Below are 17143 nucleotides of genomic sequence, written 5' to 3'. Positions count from 1 at the left end.
ATTAGGGTAACTACAACATTAGCTCAAGACCATAGCTTATATGCAACTGCGCGCATACAATTATGTCATTTGATAACAACTACTGAGCCCAAAGATGCCAGACTTGAGGGAAACCTGCTTGAAAAAACGATGTTTTACGGCCTTGCGAAAAGATGATAGATTAACGAAAAACGAGCATTATCTTGCTAAACTGTTTCATAATGTGGGAGCAATCCCAGAAACATCTTTTTAGATTTGGATAAACAAGTTTCCGTGACTGATCGAAGGCTTTGTGAGGGTTTGCATTTCTTTAAGCATAATTTCAGATATACAGGATAGGGAATGCGTATAATAGGCTCCCCGTGGAGAGGATAAGAAAAATAAAAAAGTAAAACAATTCAAGAAGTCCTGGCATAAGCTTAAAGGATCTTTAGTTGCGATGATGATCGAGATCTATTGGGGCAATACAACAGGGACTAGATGGATTTTTAGCTGGCTGATTTGATCTGGGATTTTTAAGAACCAGTAATAGTATTTAGTATATCAGGCCTAGCTGGTGGCTTCAATTTGGAGAATACTACTGTATTATGCTGGGGAATGTCTATTATATGGCAATATGGAGGGGGTTCTGGCGATTCTGTGTCCATGCAATGTCATAGTTTAGGATTATGGTTTACCCCATGTTATATTTTATTTGATGTTTGTATATTGTACCTTTTTTATACTGCTGTACACCTCTTTGGGCAGCCTCATTGGGAAGAGGTAGAAATTGATTAAATTAAATCTACCATCATTGTCTATTTTTCTATATCATAATGATCAGTGCAGAAGCATAGTACACTTTACAAAGGCCAGGAGATCCAGAGGAGCCAGACCCAGGCTGCAATCCTATAGCTTTGAGGATATAAACTAAGGCTAAATTATAGGTAAGGTTTAAAGATATTTATGGAGCATTATGTACTATTTATTTCTTTAATAACATTACCACCCCTACAGAGAAGTCCGGACTGTGGTACATAAAAATATATATAAAAAAATAACATACCAAGTTACACTGTTGCATGTGAGAATTGGAGTTAACTACCTACATGGAGTGTTTTAAACTGTGAGAGTTGCTGGAGCCAATCAAAAGCAGAACAAGTAGCAGTCTGAACAGTAAGTTGCCAGCCAGCCAAAAGCATAAGAACATAAGAAAATGCCATACTGGGTCAGACCAAGGGTCCATCAAGCCCTGCATCCTGTTTCCAGCAGTGGCCAATCCAGGCCATAAGAACCTGGCAAGTACCCAAAAACTAAGTCCATGTTACCATTGCTAATGGCAGTGGCTATTCTCTAAGCGAACTTAATAGCAGGTAATGGACTTCTCCTCCAAGAACTTATTCAATTCTCTTTTAAACACAGCTATACTAACTGCACTAACCACATCCTCTGGCAACAAATTCCAGAGTTTAATTGTGCATTGAGTATAAAAGAACTTTCTCCAATTAGTTTTAAATGTGCCCCATGCTAACTTCATGGAGTGCCCCCTAGTCTTTCTACTATCCGAAAGAGTAAATAACCGATTCACATCTACCCGTTCTAGACCTCTCATGATTTTAAACACCTCTATCATATCCCCCCTCAGTCGTCTCTTCTCCAAGCTGAAAAGTCCTAACCTCTTTCCTTATAGGGGAGCTGTTCCATTCCCCTTATTTTGGTAGCCCTTCTCTGTACCTTCTCCATCGCAATTATATCTTTTTTGAGATGCGGCGACCAGAATTGTACACAGTATTCAAGGTGCGGTCTCACCATGGAGCGATACAGAGGCATTATGACATTTTCCGTTTTATTCACCATTCCCTTTCTAATAATTCCCAACATTCTGTTTGCTTTTTTGACTGCTGCAGCACACTGAACCGACGATTTCAAAGTGTTATCCACTATGACGCCTAGATCTCTTTCTTGGGTTGTAGCACCTAATATGGAACCCAACATTGTGTAATTATAGCATGGGTTATTTTTCCCTATATGCATCACCTTGCACTTATCCACATTAAATTTCATCTGCCATTTGGATGCCCAAATTTCCAGTCTCACAACGTTTTCCTGCAATTTATCACAATCTGCTTGTGTTTTAACTACTCTGAACAATTTTGTGTCATCTGCAAATTTGATTTATCTCACTCGTCGTATTTCTTTCCAGATCATTTATAAATATATTGAAAAGTAAGGGTCCTAATACAGATCCCTGAGGCACTCACTGAGAAAATTGTCCATTTAATCCTACTCTCTGTTTCCGTCCGGTCTTTTAGCCAGTTTGCAATCCACGAAAGGACATCGCCTCCTGTCCCATGACTTTTACTTTTCCTAGAAGCCTTTCATGAGGAACTTTGTCAAACGCCTTCTGAAAATCCAAGTATACTATATCTACCGGTTCACCTTTATCCACATGTTTATTAACTCCTTCAAAAAAGTGAAGCAGATTTGTGAGGCAAGACTTGCCCTGGGTAAAGCCATGCTGACTTTGTTCCATTAAACCGTGTCTTTCTATATGTTCTGTGATTTTGATGTTTAGAACACTTTCCACTATTTTTCCTGGCACTGAAGTCAGGCTAACCGGTCTGTAGTTTCCCGGATCACAGGGGCGATCCGGGAAACATAGAAAGTATTTATGCAATTAATTCTAGGACTTGTAGTTTGAGGATTTAATAAAGATATTAGCTTTCTCACTTATTATCAGAGTTCAAATACAAAGTTTTACTGTCTTATCACCTCTAGCATTCTCCACTGTCCCCCTTTATTGAATTGTAATGATATATGCAGAGAGCGTAAGACCTAGAAGATGCTATAATATTTAAATCCAATGTATCTATGCTATTTCTTCATTGATCTGAGGGAGAGAATAACTCTTGAAAGCTCATCACAGATTTAGTCTAATAAAAAGGTATCACTTACAACTTGTTTGACCCTTAATTCCATGTAGCTAGAAAGTCAGAGGGATCTATAATTCCTGAGGGCTTGTCACATTGGGAAGCATAAGTCCCTTGTGCATATAGAGAGAGCAGGGAGACAGCAGCGTTAATCAGGGAGGTACATTCATCCCAGGGACATTGGAAGTTAGTGCTGTTGATAGAATTTACAGGCCTAAAAGTGAAGAATGAGTTGGGCCTGGTGGTCTACACTTTACACAGAGAATTGAAACAGAGATAGGGAATAGTGCTTGGAAGAAAAAGACATTTCCACTCACAGTCTGGCTATGAAAACAAATCAGAGAGCCAAAAACATAAGAAGCTGAAGGGCAGTAATTACTTCTCCAGCTTTTCAAAACAGGTAAGGCCCTTTTTCAGTCTTGTGCAGGCAGTGTACACTTACTAAAGAAGTATATGAACAAAAGCAAGATGGAAATTGTGATATGAAGACTGTGACAACTGACAAAGAAAAACTGCACCATGTGATGCATAGGTGTCAGAACGGGGTGGGCTGCAGGGGCCATGGTTCCCCTAAAATTTGGGTTGGCAAGCTAAAAAGTGTTAGGCTGCAACAACTCCTTCTCGCCCTCAACCACCTTCTGGTACCTGAGTTGAAGAATATGCTCAAAGTCCCCCCTTTTGTGCAGCTTGCTATGGTAGAAGTTGTCTTAAGAGATGTAATTTCCGCCATGAGTAAGCTTGAAAAAGAGCACCAGCATATGGAAACCGTCTTTACTGCAAGACCTGCCTTCCCTTTCTCTGCTGCTGCTGCCACAGACCTGCCTTCTCTTGCTGCTGTGGCTGCCAGACTTGTTCTCCTGCTGCCGTGCCAGACCTGCTTTCTGTGTTGCCATGGGACCTCTTTTATTGCTGCTGCCACCAGACCTGCTCTGCCTCCACTACTGCTGTTCCCAGCAGTGTTCCAGAGGGGAGGGGAAGCAGTCACTCCATCAGTAGATAGATGGATGGTCACGGTGGACAGAGGAAGGGGAGGACAGCAAGATGGAGTGCAGGCAGGAGGGGAGAGCAAGCAAGAGGAGGATTGGAAGCGGAAGCAGGGAGAAGAAAAGGGCTAGGAGCAGGAGAAAGGAGGAGGGGCTGAGAGGAAAAGATGGAGGGAATGAGAAGGAAGAGCAATAGAGAGGAGGGGCTGAAGAGAGGAGGATGGAGTAAAGAGTTGGGATGCTGAAGAGGAGTGGAGAGCTCAGGGAGCTGGGAAAAGAGCTGTTGGTAGGGGAGAGAGAGATGGTGACTTCTCTCAGCCACCTCCTCTCTCGCCCGCCACTAGCTCCTTCCCCTGCTTATAGCCTCTGTTCACTTCAGCACCCCACCTCTATCCCCATCTCCCCCCTTCAGCCTCTACGTTTTCTTCCTATCTCCACCAACACTTGCCCTTGATGCCTGCCTTGGCCTCTCCACTCATCTCCCTTCTCGCCCTACCTTTTCACTTTCCTTGACTCCCCTCCACCTCTTTCTTCTCCCTTCAGCCCTCTTTCTCCTTTCCCCTGCTCCCTCCCACCTCTTTCTCTGCCCAGTTCCACCTTTACTTTCTCACCCGCACCACTACCCCCTCCCACAAGAAAAAGGATGAAAGCTTGGCAGTCCTAACATAATATCATATTATATGGGAGTTGCTGAGCCTTTATCATTATGAGGGCAGGTCTCTCTTCTCTCAGCTACATCCTCTTTATTCCTGATTCCAGCCCCTCGCCTCCCACCTTCTCCCCTCTCCCTACTCCCAGCTCTCTCCTCTTGACTTCTGCCCCCACCTCTATCCCCCATCTTTCTCTTCAGCCTCCCTCTCACCCACTATCCCCATTATCTCTTGCCCTCAGCCCCTTTCTCTCCCCACCCTTGCTCTCTCTGGCCCCACCTCAATATAATTTATATGGTTTATGTGAAGAATGTATGTAAAAGAATAACAAAACGGGATGGGGCAATTTGCATGGTCCTCCAGACAAAAGGTGTTACATTGCTCCTGTTATGACTCCAAGGTGATTCTTTCAAAAGATATGTAATATCACCATTAGCACCATTATTTTTAGAAGGCAGCTTACAAAAACAAAAAAAAAGAAAGTAGAGCTGCATTATCTTTTTGAAAGACCGAAGCTTGCCGTCTAAACTGATAACAGATTCTATCCATCAAAACATTTTTTAGTCAGGGGTCCTGACTTTGGAAAAAGTGTGAAGCTGGCAAAGTCATTTCTAAAAGCTGTTTGTGTGTATACGTTTCCTGAATGTCTTCTCAAATGTAAAACTTCTGGTGGAGAACAGATGCCAAGAAAATGGCTTGTCTGGTGTCCCAGTAATCAAGTGTTACATTGCATTCCCTGTCAGTTATTTTCTGAAGGGAGACAAAAACAATGCAATATGCTGGCAAAAAGGGAAAGGTATTCACCAAATACAAAAAATGGCATAAGCTGAATAATAACTTTCCTGCACCTGTAAATAGCATACAGCATAAATCTTCCTTCTACTAGTAAAAGGAATTACAATAGTCACTGTCGGATACAGAGTAGAGAGTGAAATTCAAAAACAAATATTAACAGAAGCAATAAAAATACTGGAAAAATTGGTATTACCCTATACCTTACTTCAAGAGGTTTAGGAGGAGATAATCTGATAGATGACTCACACAATGCAACCATATTGGAACTCTGAACTTCATAGTTTATCATGACAACATCACTTGTGACCATTTGGTCAAAGTCAAACAAGCAAACGGCAACACGATGCAAGGACGGGTTCATTAGCACTAGCCTGAGAGAATCAGATTGAGTTTTTTGAATTATGTAATAGTGTGTAGAAGAACATCCTTGCAGTGAGAGAAATGGCCACTTATGATTCTATCATATGCAGTACTATTCTTGATATTTCTCACCAAGAGCAACATGTTGATAATGCAATTTATATTTCACAACAAAGATATTGGTATATTTAACATTAAAGAAAGGTTTCTTGAGTTTACTAACTTTGATTAAAAAATGGAGAACAGATAGTTGACATTCTAATTGCCAGCTTGAAGTGCCAAAACATTCCTCTTAATGACTGTAGATATCAAGTTTTTTATAATGGCTCTAATATGTCAGGGAAAATTAAAGATGTTCTGGTCTGCATTTTGTCCAAGAATGAACTTGCTGTATACTTTTGCGCTTCCCATTTCCTAAATCATTTAGGAGTCAATGCTGTAGCAGCAGCATGTACTGAAACATATTTTTTGGTTGTGTGAAACAGAAAAACATTTTGGGGTAGATATTCAAAACCCATTTAAATGGATACGTCACAAGTTATCCGGCTAAATTATAGCCGGATATATTATTGTTTGGCTGTAGTTTAGCCAGATATGAAAGGGGCATTTTGGGGTCAGTCCATGGAGGGTCCCATTATCTGGCTAACTTAGCTGAATATCGGATATATCCAGCTAAGTTATCCGGCCTCATGTGGCCATATAACTGTAGACTTAACAGCCCTTACTTCAGCAGCTGAGGGGTTGATACCGGGGAGCCCGGCTCACTCACCCTGGAGACCTGGTGGCAAGACCCCCTCCTGTGCTGGGCAAGTACTTCTAAATGACTCAACAAAAAAAACAAAATAAATAATTTTTGGTTGGCTTCGACTCTCCCTTCCCTCGACGGGTTTGTCTTTTGGTGCTTGTGGTTTTTTGCTCCCGATCTCTGTTTTAAAAAAAAAATAGAAGTTAGTTTTTTTCTGTTTCTCTCGGTCCGATATGTCCCATAGGGTGGCGTGCAGGGCTTGCGGCTCGTTTATCCGGTCGTTTATCCGGAGAGGATCTGTGGCCTTCCTGCATGCCGGGGGGTGAGGGCACCTCACAGGCTGCCGGGGGGATCATGAGCGTCTCTTCAGTCACCCGCGCATTCGGGGAGATGCCGGTCCTTCCCTCAGCTCCGTTCCCGCTAAGCGCGGGAATGGGCACCATTTTGGATGGTTTCAGCAGGGCAGGCCGCAGCAGGGGGAAATTTTTTACCACAGCATCACTCGCAGCAGTGTTTGCCCATGGGGGGGGGGGGGGGGTCTAGTGCGGCGAAACCACCACGGTCTGCGAGGGGCTAGGCCCCTGCAGATGGGGGGGAATTCCTCTTCGTCACCCTCATTGAATTCAGATTATATTCGATTTTTGAATAAGGCTTTTCGGTCTAAGAGAGCCGCGAAGAGACATGGCAGGGACAGGAGTTTATCACCTTTACCCTCAAAATCCCGGAAATGGGCCCGGGGCCGCGCAGAGCAGGAAGCCCCCAAGGATAAGCGCCCCTTAAGGTCCCAGGCACCACAGGACGATTCTAGCTCCTTCTCGGATGTTTCTCTGGAATCGGAGAACCAGGGCCTGGCCACCCCTCCCCCGAGGGGGTAGAGGGTGCGGGGTACTTGCAGCAGAGTGCTGCATGGGAGACACATACAACAGAGGGAGATGACCCTAAGATAGTCCGGTTATTCCGAAGGGATGAGCTTGCACTTCTTATCCCGGCTATTTTGAAGGAGTTGGGCATTGAGCCCACACAGGATCCAGCGGTCTTAGGGTCTATGGATCCAGTTTTATTTGGTCTGAGGGGCTCGCCTACTACCTTCCCTTTCCATTTTTCGGCAACGGATTTACTGTACCGGGAATGGGATACGCCGGACATGGGCCTCAAGGTTACGAAGGCCATGGATAAGCTCTATCTTCTACCTGAGGAGGCTCTAGAGCTTCTGCGCGTTCCGAAGATCGATGCCGCTGTCGCTGCGGTTACAATGAAGACAACTATTCCGGTCACAGGCGGTACAGCTCTCAAGGATTGGCAAGACCGAAAACTTGAGCTGCAGCTGAAGAGAATTTTTGACGTCTCGGTACTGAGGGTCCGTGCAGCCATGTGTAGTAACTTTGGATTGAGAGCGGGCCTGCGCTGGGTTCAGCAACTCCTGGCCAACGAGGCTCTCTCTGAGGAGGAAGCTCGGCAAGCTGGGCGCCTGGAAGCAGTGATAGCGTACAGTGCAGATGCGCTGTATGATCTTCTGCGGACTTCTGCTCAGTCCATGGTCTCGGCGGTTTTGGCTAGACGCTTACTGTGGCTACCACACTGGGCGGCGGATGTGTCTTCTAAATCTAGGTTGGGCTCCCTTCCTTTTAAGGGAAAGTTGCTGTTTGGCAAGGAGCTGGAAGACTTGGTCCAATCCTTGGGAGAGAATAAGGATCATCGCCTTCCTGAAGATAGACCTAAGCCGACGGCTTCGTTTTCCTCAAGATCGCGTTTTCGGGGTGGTCGGAGGACTTGTACACCCCAAGCGTCCACTTCAGCTTTCCGTCAGTCTACAGGCAGACAACAGTCGTGGCCTCAGTCCTTTCGAGGGCGCCATTGTGGTAGACCCAGTACTTCCCTGTCTGCTCCAGGAGGCAAGACTTCGCAATGATGGGCTGCCGGTCCATTCCTCGGTACCAGTGGTAGGGGGCAGACTGTCTCTGTTTTACGAGGAATGGGCCAAGATCATGTCTGATTATTGGGTCCTCTCTGTGATAAGAGACGGCTACGCTTTAGATTTTGTATACCAACCACGCCCACAGTTTCTGGTCTCTCTTTGCGGCTATGCCACAAAATGCCAGGCTGTAAAGCTGATGGTGCAGGTCTTCTCAACCTGGGGGCCATTGTTCCAGTTCCTCCCTCGGACCAGCGCACAGGCCAATATTCCATCTACTTCGTGGTACCGAAGAAGGAGAGGTCCTTCCGTCCCATTTTAGATTTAAAAAGGGTAAACAGACGTCTGCGTATGCCAAGGTTCCGTATGGAGACGCTCTGGTCTGAGAACGCGGCAGTACATCCCGGGGAGTTCTGGCGTCTCTGGACCTCACAGAGGCATATCTCCATGTAGGCATCAGGAAGGATCATCAGTGGTTCCTGAGATTTGCAATTTTGGGGAGACATTATTAGTTTCAGGCTCTGCCCTTCGGTCTCACGACAGCACCCAGGACCTTTACCAAAATCATGGTGGTCGTGGCAGCACAACTACGCAGGGAGGGGTTTTTGGTACACCCCTATTTGGACGATTGGCTGATTCGGGCAAAGTCTGAAGCCTTTTGCCAGGAGACAATCTAGTGGGTATTGCAGCTGTTGCAGACGCTGGCTGGGTGATGAATATGGCCAAGAGTCACCTCATCCCCTCCCAGTCCTTGGAGTATTTGGGAGCTTTGTTCGACACTCGGCAGGGTCGGGTCTTTCTCACGAATGACAGGATTGTCAAGTTGCAGGGGCAAGTGCAGTCCTTACTCTCCAAGTCCCAGCCCACCGTCTGGGATTATTTACAAGTGCTAGGATGTATGACTTCTACTTTGGAGCTGGTTCCCTGGGCCTTCGCTTATATGCGACCTTTACAATCAGCCTTGCTTTCCCGCTGGAATCCGACCTCCGAGCAGTTCCATCTGGTTCTGCCATTTATGGACTCTGGTGGATGATCACGGACAATTAGGCCAGAGGAGTCCCGTTGGTGGCTCCGGATTGGACGGTGGTGACCACAGATGCCAGTCTCTCAGGCTGGAGTGCAGTTTGTCTGAGGACCTCTGTGCAGGGACAGTGGACTCTGGCGGAATCTCGATGGTCCATCAATCGGCTAGAGACCAGAGCAGACCGCTTCGCACTGCAAGCGTTCCTCATGTTGATCGAAGGGAAGTCGGTCAGGGTGTTATCTGACAACGCGACCACAGTGGCTTACAACAATCATCAGGGAGGCACCAGAAGTCACGCCGTAGCGGACGAAGTGCGCCTGTTAGACTGGGCGGAGCAGCATCTCCTCAGCATAGCTGCGTCCCACATTGCAGGGGTAGACAACGTTCACATGGATTTTCTGAGTCGGCATTGTCTCGACCCTGGCGAGTGGGAGCTGGCGGACAAAGCTTTTCAACTTCTCTGTGACAGGTGGGGCATTCCCCATATGATCTAATGGCGACATACAAAAAATCCCAAGGCCCCACGATTCTTCGCTCACCGCAGGGAAACGGGAGCGGAAGGCATGGATGCTCTGGTTCTTCCTTGGCCGACAACGGTTCTCCTGTACATATTCCCTCCTTGGCCTCTAATCGGCAAGGTGATCAGACACATAGAAGGCCACCCGGCACGCGTGATCATGGTAGCTCCCGAGTGGCCACGCAGGCCGTGGTTCGCGGATTTGCTTCATTTGGTAGTGGACAGTCCTCTACATTTCCATCCGATCCCAAACCTTCTTCATCAGGGTCCAGTCTTTTTCGACCAGGTCGATCGCTTCTGTCTAGCGGCATGGCTTTTGAGAGGCAGCGCCTGAGGGGCAAAGGCTATTCCGAGGCAGTTGTCACTATGCTATTGCAATCATGTAAGACTTCTACTTCTTTGTCTTATGTTTGGGTCTGGAAGGTTTTCGACTCCTGGTGCGTGGCGAGAGAGATTGTTGCCACTCGTGCCGCTGTGTCCGATATTCTAGGTTTCCTTCAAGCTAGTTTAGCCAAGGGACTGTCTTGTAGTTCGTTGCATGACCAAGTGGCGGCTCTCGGGTCTTTATGTGGTCCTGTGCAGGGCATACCATTGGCCACGCATCCAGATGTTGCTCATTTCCTGAAGGGAGCAAGGCATTTGCGTCCCCCGGTAAGCTCACCTTGCCTATCTTGGAATCTGAATTTAGTTCTCAAAGCTCTGTGTGCCCCGTCCTTTGAACCCTTACATAGGGCGACTTTGAAGGACTTAATGTTGAAGGTTGCCTTTCTGGTGGCGATCACTTTGGCTCGAAGGGTTTCCGAGCTTCAAGCACTATCCTGTAGGGACCCTTTCCTGCGCATCTCTGATTCTGGTGTCTCCTTGCGCACGGTTCCTTCCTTCCTACCTAAGGTTATTTCTTCTTTCCATTTGAATCTATCAGTGGAACTTCCGTCGTTCTCCGATTTAGACAGGTCGGATCCTCTTTCGCGGGATCTGCGGAAATTGGACATTTGCAGAGCTCTCCTATGCTATCTGGAGGTTACTAATGAGTTTTGAGTCTCGGACCACCTTTTTATGCTCTGGGGCGGCCCTAAGAAAGATAACATGGCCTCTAAGGCTACCATAGCTCGTTTGTTGAAAGAAGTTATTAATTCGGCTTATTTACGCCGTGGTCAGCCTTTGCCTGAGGGTCTTCGGGCACACTCTACTCGATCTCAGGCCTCCTCTTGGGCGGAATGCCAGCAGATTTCACCACAGGAGATCTGCCGAGCGGCTACGTGGACGCCCTTACATACATTTGCGAGACATTATAGACTTGATGTTCGGGCGCCTGGGGTGGCTAACTTTGGGGAAGGTGTGCTCCGTGCTGGCCTCTCCGGTTCCCATCCCATTTAAGTGTTCACTGTGGTACATCCCAGGAGTCTGGACTGATCCGGGTATGTACAGGGAAAAGAAAATTGGTTCTTACCTGATAATTTTCATTCCTGTAGTACCACGAATCAGCCCAGAGTCCCACACAATTTTACTGTGTAGAGGTAATGGAGAGTCCGCTTCATCAGCATTGCTTTACATCTCCTAAAAGTTATCACAATTCTGTTTCCCCTGTTTCTGGGGTCTGGTTACAATTGGAGTCCATGCTCCTCTTTTTTTCCCGTTTACTGTTTTTTGTACGTAGTTAGTTTGGTTAGTTTTTTCTGCTGCTTTGACATTAAGTAATACTGACAGGCTGTTGGTGGCGCCTAGGTATATATATGGCAGAGGCTGTCAATCTTTCTCTGTCTCCACCTGTTAGTGTGGGGTCAAAATCCAGGAGTCTGGACTGATCCGTGGTACTACAGGAATGAAAATTATCAGGTAAGAACCAATTTTCTTTTATGTATTTTATTTTCCAGTTTACTTTTATTGACAGATTTGCCATAAACTTATTATCTCAAATCTTACAACTTGGCCCAGCATCTCAGCAAAGTTCTGATAAAGAAGGAAGAAATACAAATACATTATATAGTGAGAAAAATTAACATTAATACAGCAGTACAAAGCAAATCCAAATTTTAATTTTATTTGTCACCCCCTCACCTCTTCTCCCCCCAGTATCATCCAACCTCCATACTGTTCCAACAATACTGGGCAAACTTCCAGCACCTTGTGCCTACATGGCAACTAAGCCCAGACTGCTTTTCTGGGCTTTCTTCCAACAGATATATGGTCCTCACATTTTGTCGAACTTTGGAATAGAGTCATACAGTGAGGCAGTTATCTTATACATATTGAATAATCTAGCCAGCCTCTTATTTACATCCACTTTTCCTGTTGATAGCAGGGCTGAATTAGCCATACTGTCATGGGAACTCTCAATCATGGCCCGGGAGGCAGAGCTTCCAAAGAGGAAGACAGAGCTTTGCTCTATGCAGTGCGCAGGAAATAGAACTCTCCTCAGTCTGTTTCCGCGCGCAGGAACGCCCGCGGAGCTTCATTCTTCTCAACTGTTTCAAAGATAGAAAATTTTGATGTCTAAAAAATCGGCCCCGAGGCCGTCCAGCTTCAAACCATGTCACTGTGGCAAGATCATGAGCATCACTGATGTCTGGGTCCCGATCACAACCAGAGCGAATGTGAGCATTGCGGCCGCATGTCGCCCAGGGCCCAGAAGCAAAGAGCGCAAAATATAGAAGATCTCAAAATTCACGCTGCAGGCTCATATGCCCCTCCATCGGAGGCTCACTCCTCACCAGGCTGTCGAAACCTCAAAGCCTGAAAGTAAGGATGGCCTAGTCGATGGATCTCCCATTCTCTAGGCCTGGAGAAGACGACAAGAATGCCCACAGGGGTCGAGAACCCCATAGAATAAGACCTAAACCCCATTGGGGTCTAGCCGTATCTCATACCCGCAACCAGGAAAGCAAACCGGGACAGATGAGCTGACACAGAGCCAGAGTCGATCAGAAGCGCCGGATGCGCCGAGATTGAAGCATCACCTGTCGACGCAGAAGCGATCGACGCCTGCGTGGGCTCCGATTCACCTGATGCAGACGGGGAAGCATGGCCCCAAATCAGTTCCACCATCGAAGCACAGCGCAAAATCGATACCGCCATCGACGCTCGGCACGGGATCGACGCCAATTTTGACACTTGGCACGAAACTGAAGCCACAGTCGATGCTCAGCGTGGGATCGATACCAAAGTCAACACACGATGCCAGAAAAACACATAAGTGTTGCAACCGTCCCTTCCTGACGGCTTCACTCCACCTACCTTTCTTTGCACCTCCTCTCGCTATGGATGGATGCCTGGCTGCCGCGGCGTCTGCCTGCCGTCCTCTCCGGTGTCCCTGGACCGGCTTGGACGCTGCCTCCCGCCATGCTCCGCTGGTACCTTAGGGCATGCGCGCCGCACGGCCCTCACTCTTATTTCCTACTTGGTGCGAACCTCAGGGGCGTGCCCCTGTGTTGACATCACGCTGCCCGGATATTTAAAGCCTACGATGTTTGCTAGCCTTTGAGTTAGCAAGGGAGAATCTTAACGGATGGGATTCGCTCTCCGTACCCAGCTACTCTGCCTCTCCAATTTTCCATTGGACTCTTAACGCTAATGGGGTACCCGCTTCTCGGGGGCCTCACTTGCTTTTCAGGTCGCTATCAGGAAACCGGTACTCGCTCCTCGAGGGCCCATGTTCCCTGACTCGCTGCCTGCTCCTACCTTCTGCCTGGAAGGATTCGCTATCTTCAACACTAGTGAGTACTACCATCTTCACCTCAGAGTTGTTCCTGGAACCAGGTACTTGCCCCTCAAGGGCCTGCCTCCGTTCCAGCCCTAGTGCCATCTCCTACGTGGAACCGCTGTGTGATTACATTACCTTCAAGCCTCTCAGCTCTCAGGGATCAGGTACTCGCTCCTCGAGGGCCTGCTCTCCCTATCCTGAGGTTCTCCATACTGGGGCTTTGTGCATATTCCACTGTACTCATTATTCTCAGTTCTTTCCACTACAGCACTACTACCGGAGGAGTTGCTGTTCCAGCGCCTGAGGGATACTAGCCTAGCTGGGCTACTTCTGCTGCTCACCACTGCCACCTCTGGTGGCTTCATCACATTGTCTAATAAAAGATCAATCTCTGTGTTTGTGTGTCCTAAGCTGAGCCTGGCCTGTGGCCCCTCACGGGACTTCCCCCCCCCCCTGTGGGTGTGGTCAGCTGCCACAGTGTCCAAAGGTCCACCCAAACCTCACTAATTATAACAACAAGCATTGCCGACGCACTTAACATCCAGCTCGACGCACGGTTATGACAAATCAAAGCACTCGACTCTTAAATCGAAAACTCAAAGGTCTGCGTCAAAATCAACGGGGACTGGGACCAGTCTAACACAAAAGATCTCATTCAAGAGAACGTGAACTAAAATCTCTGTCTAAAACTAAGATGTCAAGACAGCAGAACTCGCCCACACTGAGCTCTCTATTTTCCAGTCCTTCTACGTAGATGATGGAAGAGCATACCCCAGGTCATCGACTAACATCGGACGATGACTTGATAGATGTACCTTCTCATTCCTCCTCAGCTTCTCCGGCATCACAGGTGTACTCGGACTTATCATCCGTCTCCAAGCACCGGAGGAAGACCCAGGTTCTACAAGAACCGCTAACCAAAAAAAGAAAGATAGTCCACGACTTATGCCCACAAGGACATCCAGTGGGTAGGGATAACTCGGACATCTTGCATGCAGCGGTATCCCCAAGAAACAACCAAGGAACAACAAAGCCTCAAATGCCACCCAAAATGCAACAAGCCTTCTCGCAATTATCAGAGGCACTATTGGGATTCTTTCAAACATTGCAAAGTACTTTCACCCTACCTCCTTCCAACCCCAGAACCCACTCTGGTTACCCAGTCCAAAACTCCCTGTTCCGGTGCTTCCTTCACCTGTTCAACCAGACTCACCTTATACGTCCCCGGATACGTCATCGGGATATCCTTCTGATGCACCAGAAGACTCTCCAGAGCCATATTCACCACCGGAGGACTTGTCCTACCCTAAATTTCTGGAAAAGGTGGGCTCCATCCTCCATTTGGATGTTCAGAAAGTACCGGACCCGAGGGCTGAAACTTTAGACCTTTTAAAGATCTTTGACTTGCCGGCAGAACCTACTTCCTTGCCATCTCACAAGATCCTAGATGCCGTCTTAGAAAAATTGTGGGAAACCCCTTTCACTGGGGCTCCAGTGTCCCGTAAGGCGGACTTAAAGTTTCACATGAAACAGTCGCCCTATTACTCATTACCACAGCTTCCACACACCTCCATCATGGTGGAATCAGCCATGCAGAGGGCTAAGAAAACAAAACTACATGCCTCTGCACCTCCAGGGAAGGACCATCGCTCATTGGATGAATTTGTCAAGAAAACATTCCAATCGGCAATGTTATCAGCACACATTCATCAACACCAATTTTACAACGTGCAATATTTGTACAAATGCGTGCAAGCAATAAAAGGTCTACTATTTACATCAGAGCTTACTGAGCCAACCACATCCAAGCCGATCCAAGATATTGAGGAAGGGATTCGGCACTTGCTCCAGACGGTATATAAGGCCTTTGAAACTGCAACCAGGTCTTCCGCAACAGCCATAGTGGCTCGTCGACTGGCGTGGCTACGAGCTAGCGCGATCCGAGAGGATGTCCACGCCAAACTAGCAAATTTGCCGTGTAAAGGGGACAATTTATTCAGACCTCGTTTTCAGGAGACTGTTGAAAATCTGAAGGAGCAGTCCGTGGCTGTACAATCTTTGACTGTCCCCCCAGCATATGCCGCACCGCGACGCTACTTCACAGGAGGGCGCAGACAATCATACCCACATAGGCCTTTCCGACCCTACTCCTCCTATCGGCTTCCCTCTTATCAGATGCAACAATGATCTCACAGGGGGAGGGGGCACCCTAGGTCCAATCGGAACCACCACCAACAACCTACAGCCCCAGCCAAACCGTCTCAATCTTTTTAGAGATTCATTCGCCATCACCACAGCTCACTCCGCCAGGAAGACTAACAGCATGCTTGGCGTTGTGGACAATTCTCACCTCCGACCGTTGGGTTCTGGACATAATGCAGAATGAGTATCAACTCCATTTCTTGAAAAGAACCCCACTCCCACATCTTGCTGCAGGGGGACCCAAACTACATCAACCCCAGCTAGCGACAGAAATAGCGTTGCTATTTCAACAATGGGCCATTCGTTCAATCCCCCTATTAGCCCGCAACAAGGGGTTCTATTCTCCATACTTTCTAATTCCCAAGAAGTCCAGAGGCCTGCGACCAATCCTAGACCTCCGGGAATTGAACAAATATCTAATATCTACATCTATCTATTGGTTATACTATCTGCTACTCTCATCACCTAGGTCCACTCGACCCTCTAATACTCCCTACTTGTTCGTTTGACCCCTTGTTAATTGTAACTTTATAAATCAATTTCTCATCTTTTTTTTGGTTTATCCCCGTTGATCTGTAAACCGATGTGATATGTCTATGAATATCGGTATAAAAAAGTTCTAAATAAATAGTGAAAGAAAAATTCAAGATGGTATCTTTAAAGTCAATATTACCACTGCTCCAACCCATTGATTGGATGTGCTCAATAGATTTGAAGGATGCTTACACGCATATCCCTATCCATCTATCATCATGGCATTACCTGTCTTTCCTATTCCAGAACAAACACTACCAATATACAGTTCTTCCTTTTGGCCTATCATCGGCGCCCAGAGTTTTCACGAAATGCATGGCGGTGGTGGTGGCGTCCCTCCAGCAGAGGGGCATGAGGATTTTTCCATACCTCAATGACTGGCTTCTAGTGGCATCGAATCCCTAGCGGCTCTTAACGCAACTACATCAATTGATCAAGAGCTTGGACCAGTTGGGCCTAGTCATCAACTACCAAAAGTCGATTTTAACCCCAACACAAGTTCTGCAGTTTATAGGAGCTCAATTAGATACCACTCGCAGCAGGGCCTTCCTACCAGAGGACAGGTGATTGGAGATGCTACGTCTTCTGCGTTCCCTCAGAATAATGCAGCGTCCTTCAGCACATCAGATCCTTACTGTACTAGGACACATGGCAGCGGCCATATACACAGTGCCCAATACCAGATTGCATATGAGATGACTTCAATATGGGTTGAAACTTCAATGGAAACAACATTCACAACCCCTACGACTACGGGTGAATCTCACTGCAGAAATGTCCAAGGACATAACCTGGTGGCTCAACAAGACTACGCTGACCAAAGGTGCCATCTT

Source organism: Rhinatrema bivittatum, chromosome 1, assembly GCF_901001135.1.
Source record: "Rhinatrema bivittatum chromosome 1, aRhiBiv1.1, whole genome shotgun sequence".
NCBI classification, from domain to species: domain Eukaryota; kingdom Metazoa; phylum Chordata; class Amphibia; order Gymnophiona; family Rhinatrematidae; genus Rhinatrema; species Rhinatrema bivittatum.
This window is presented reverse-complemented; position numbering follows the sequence as displayed.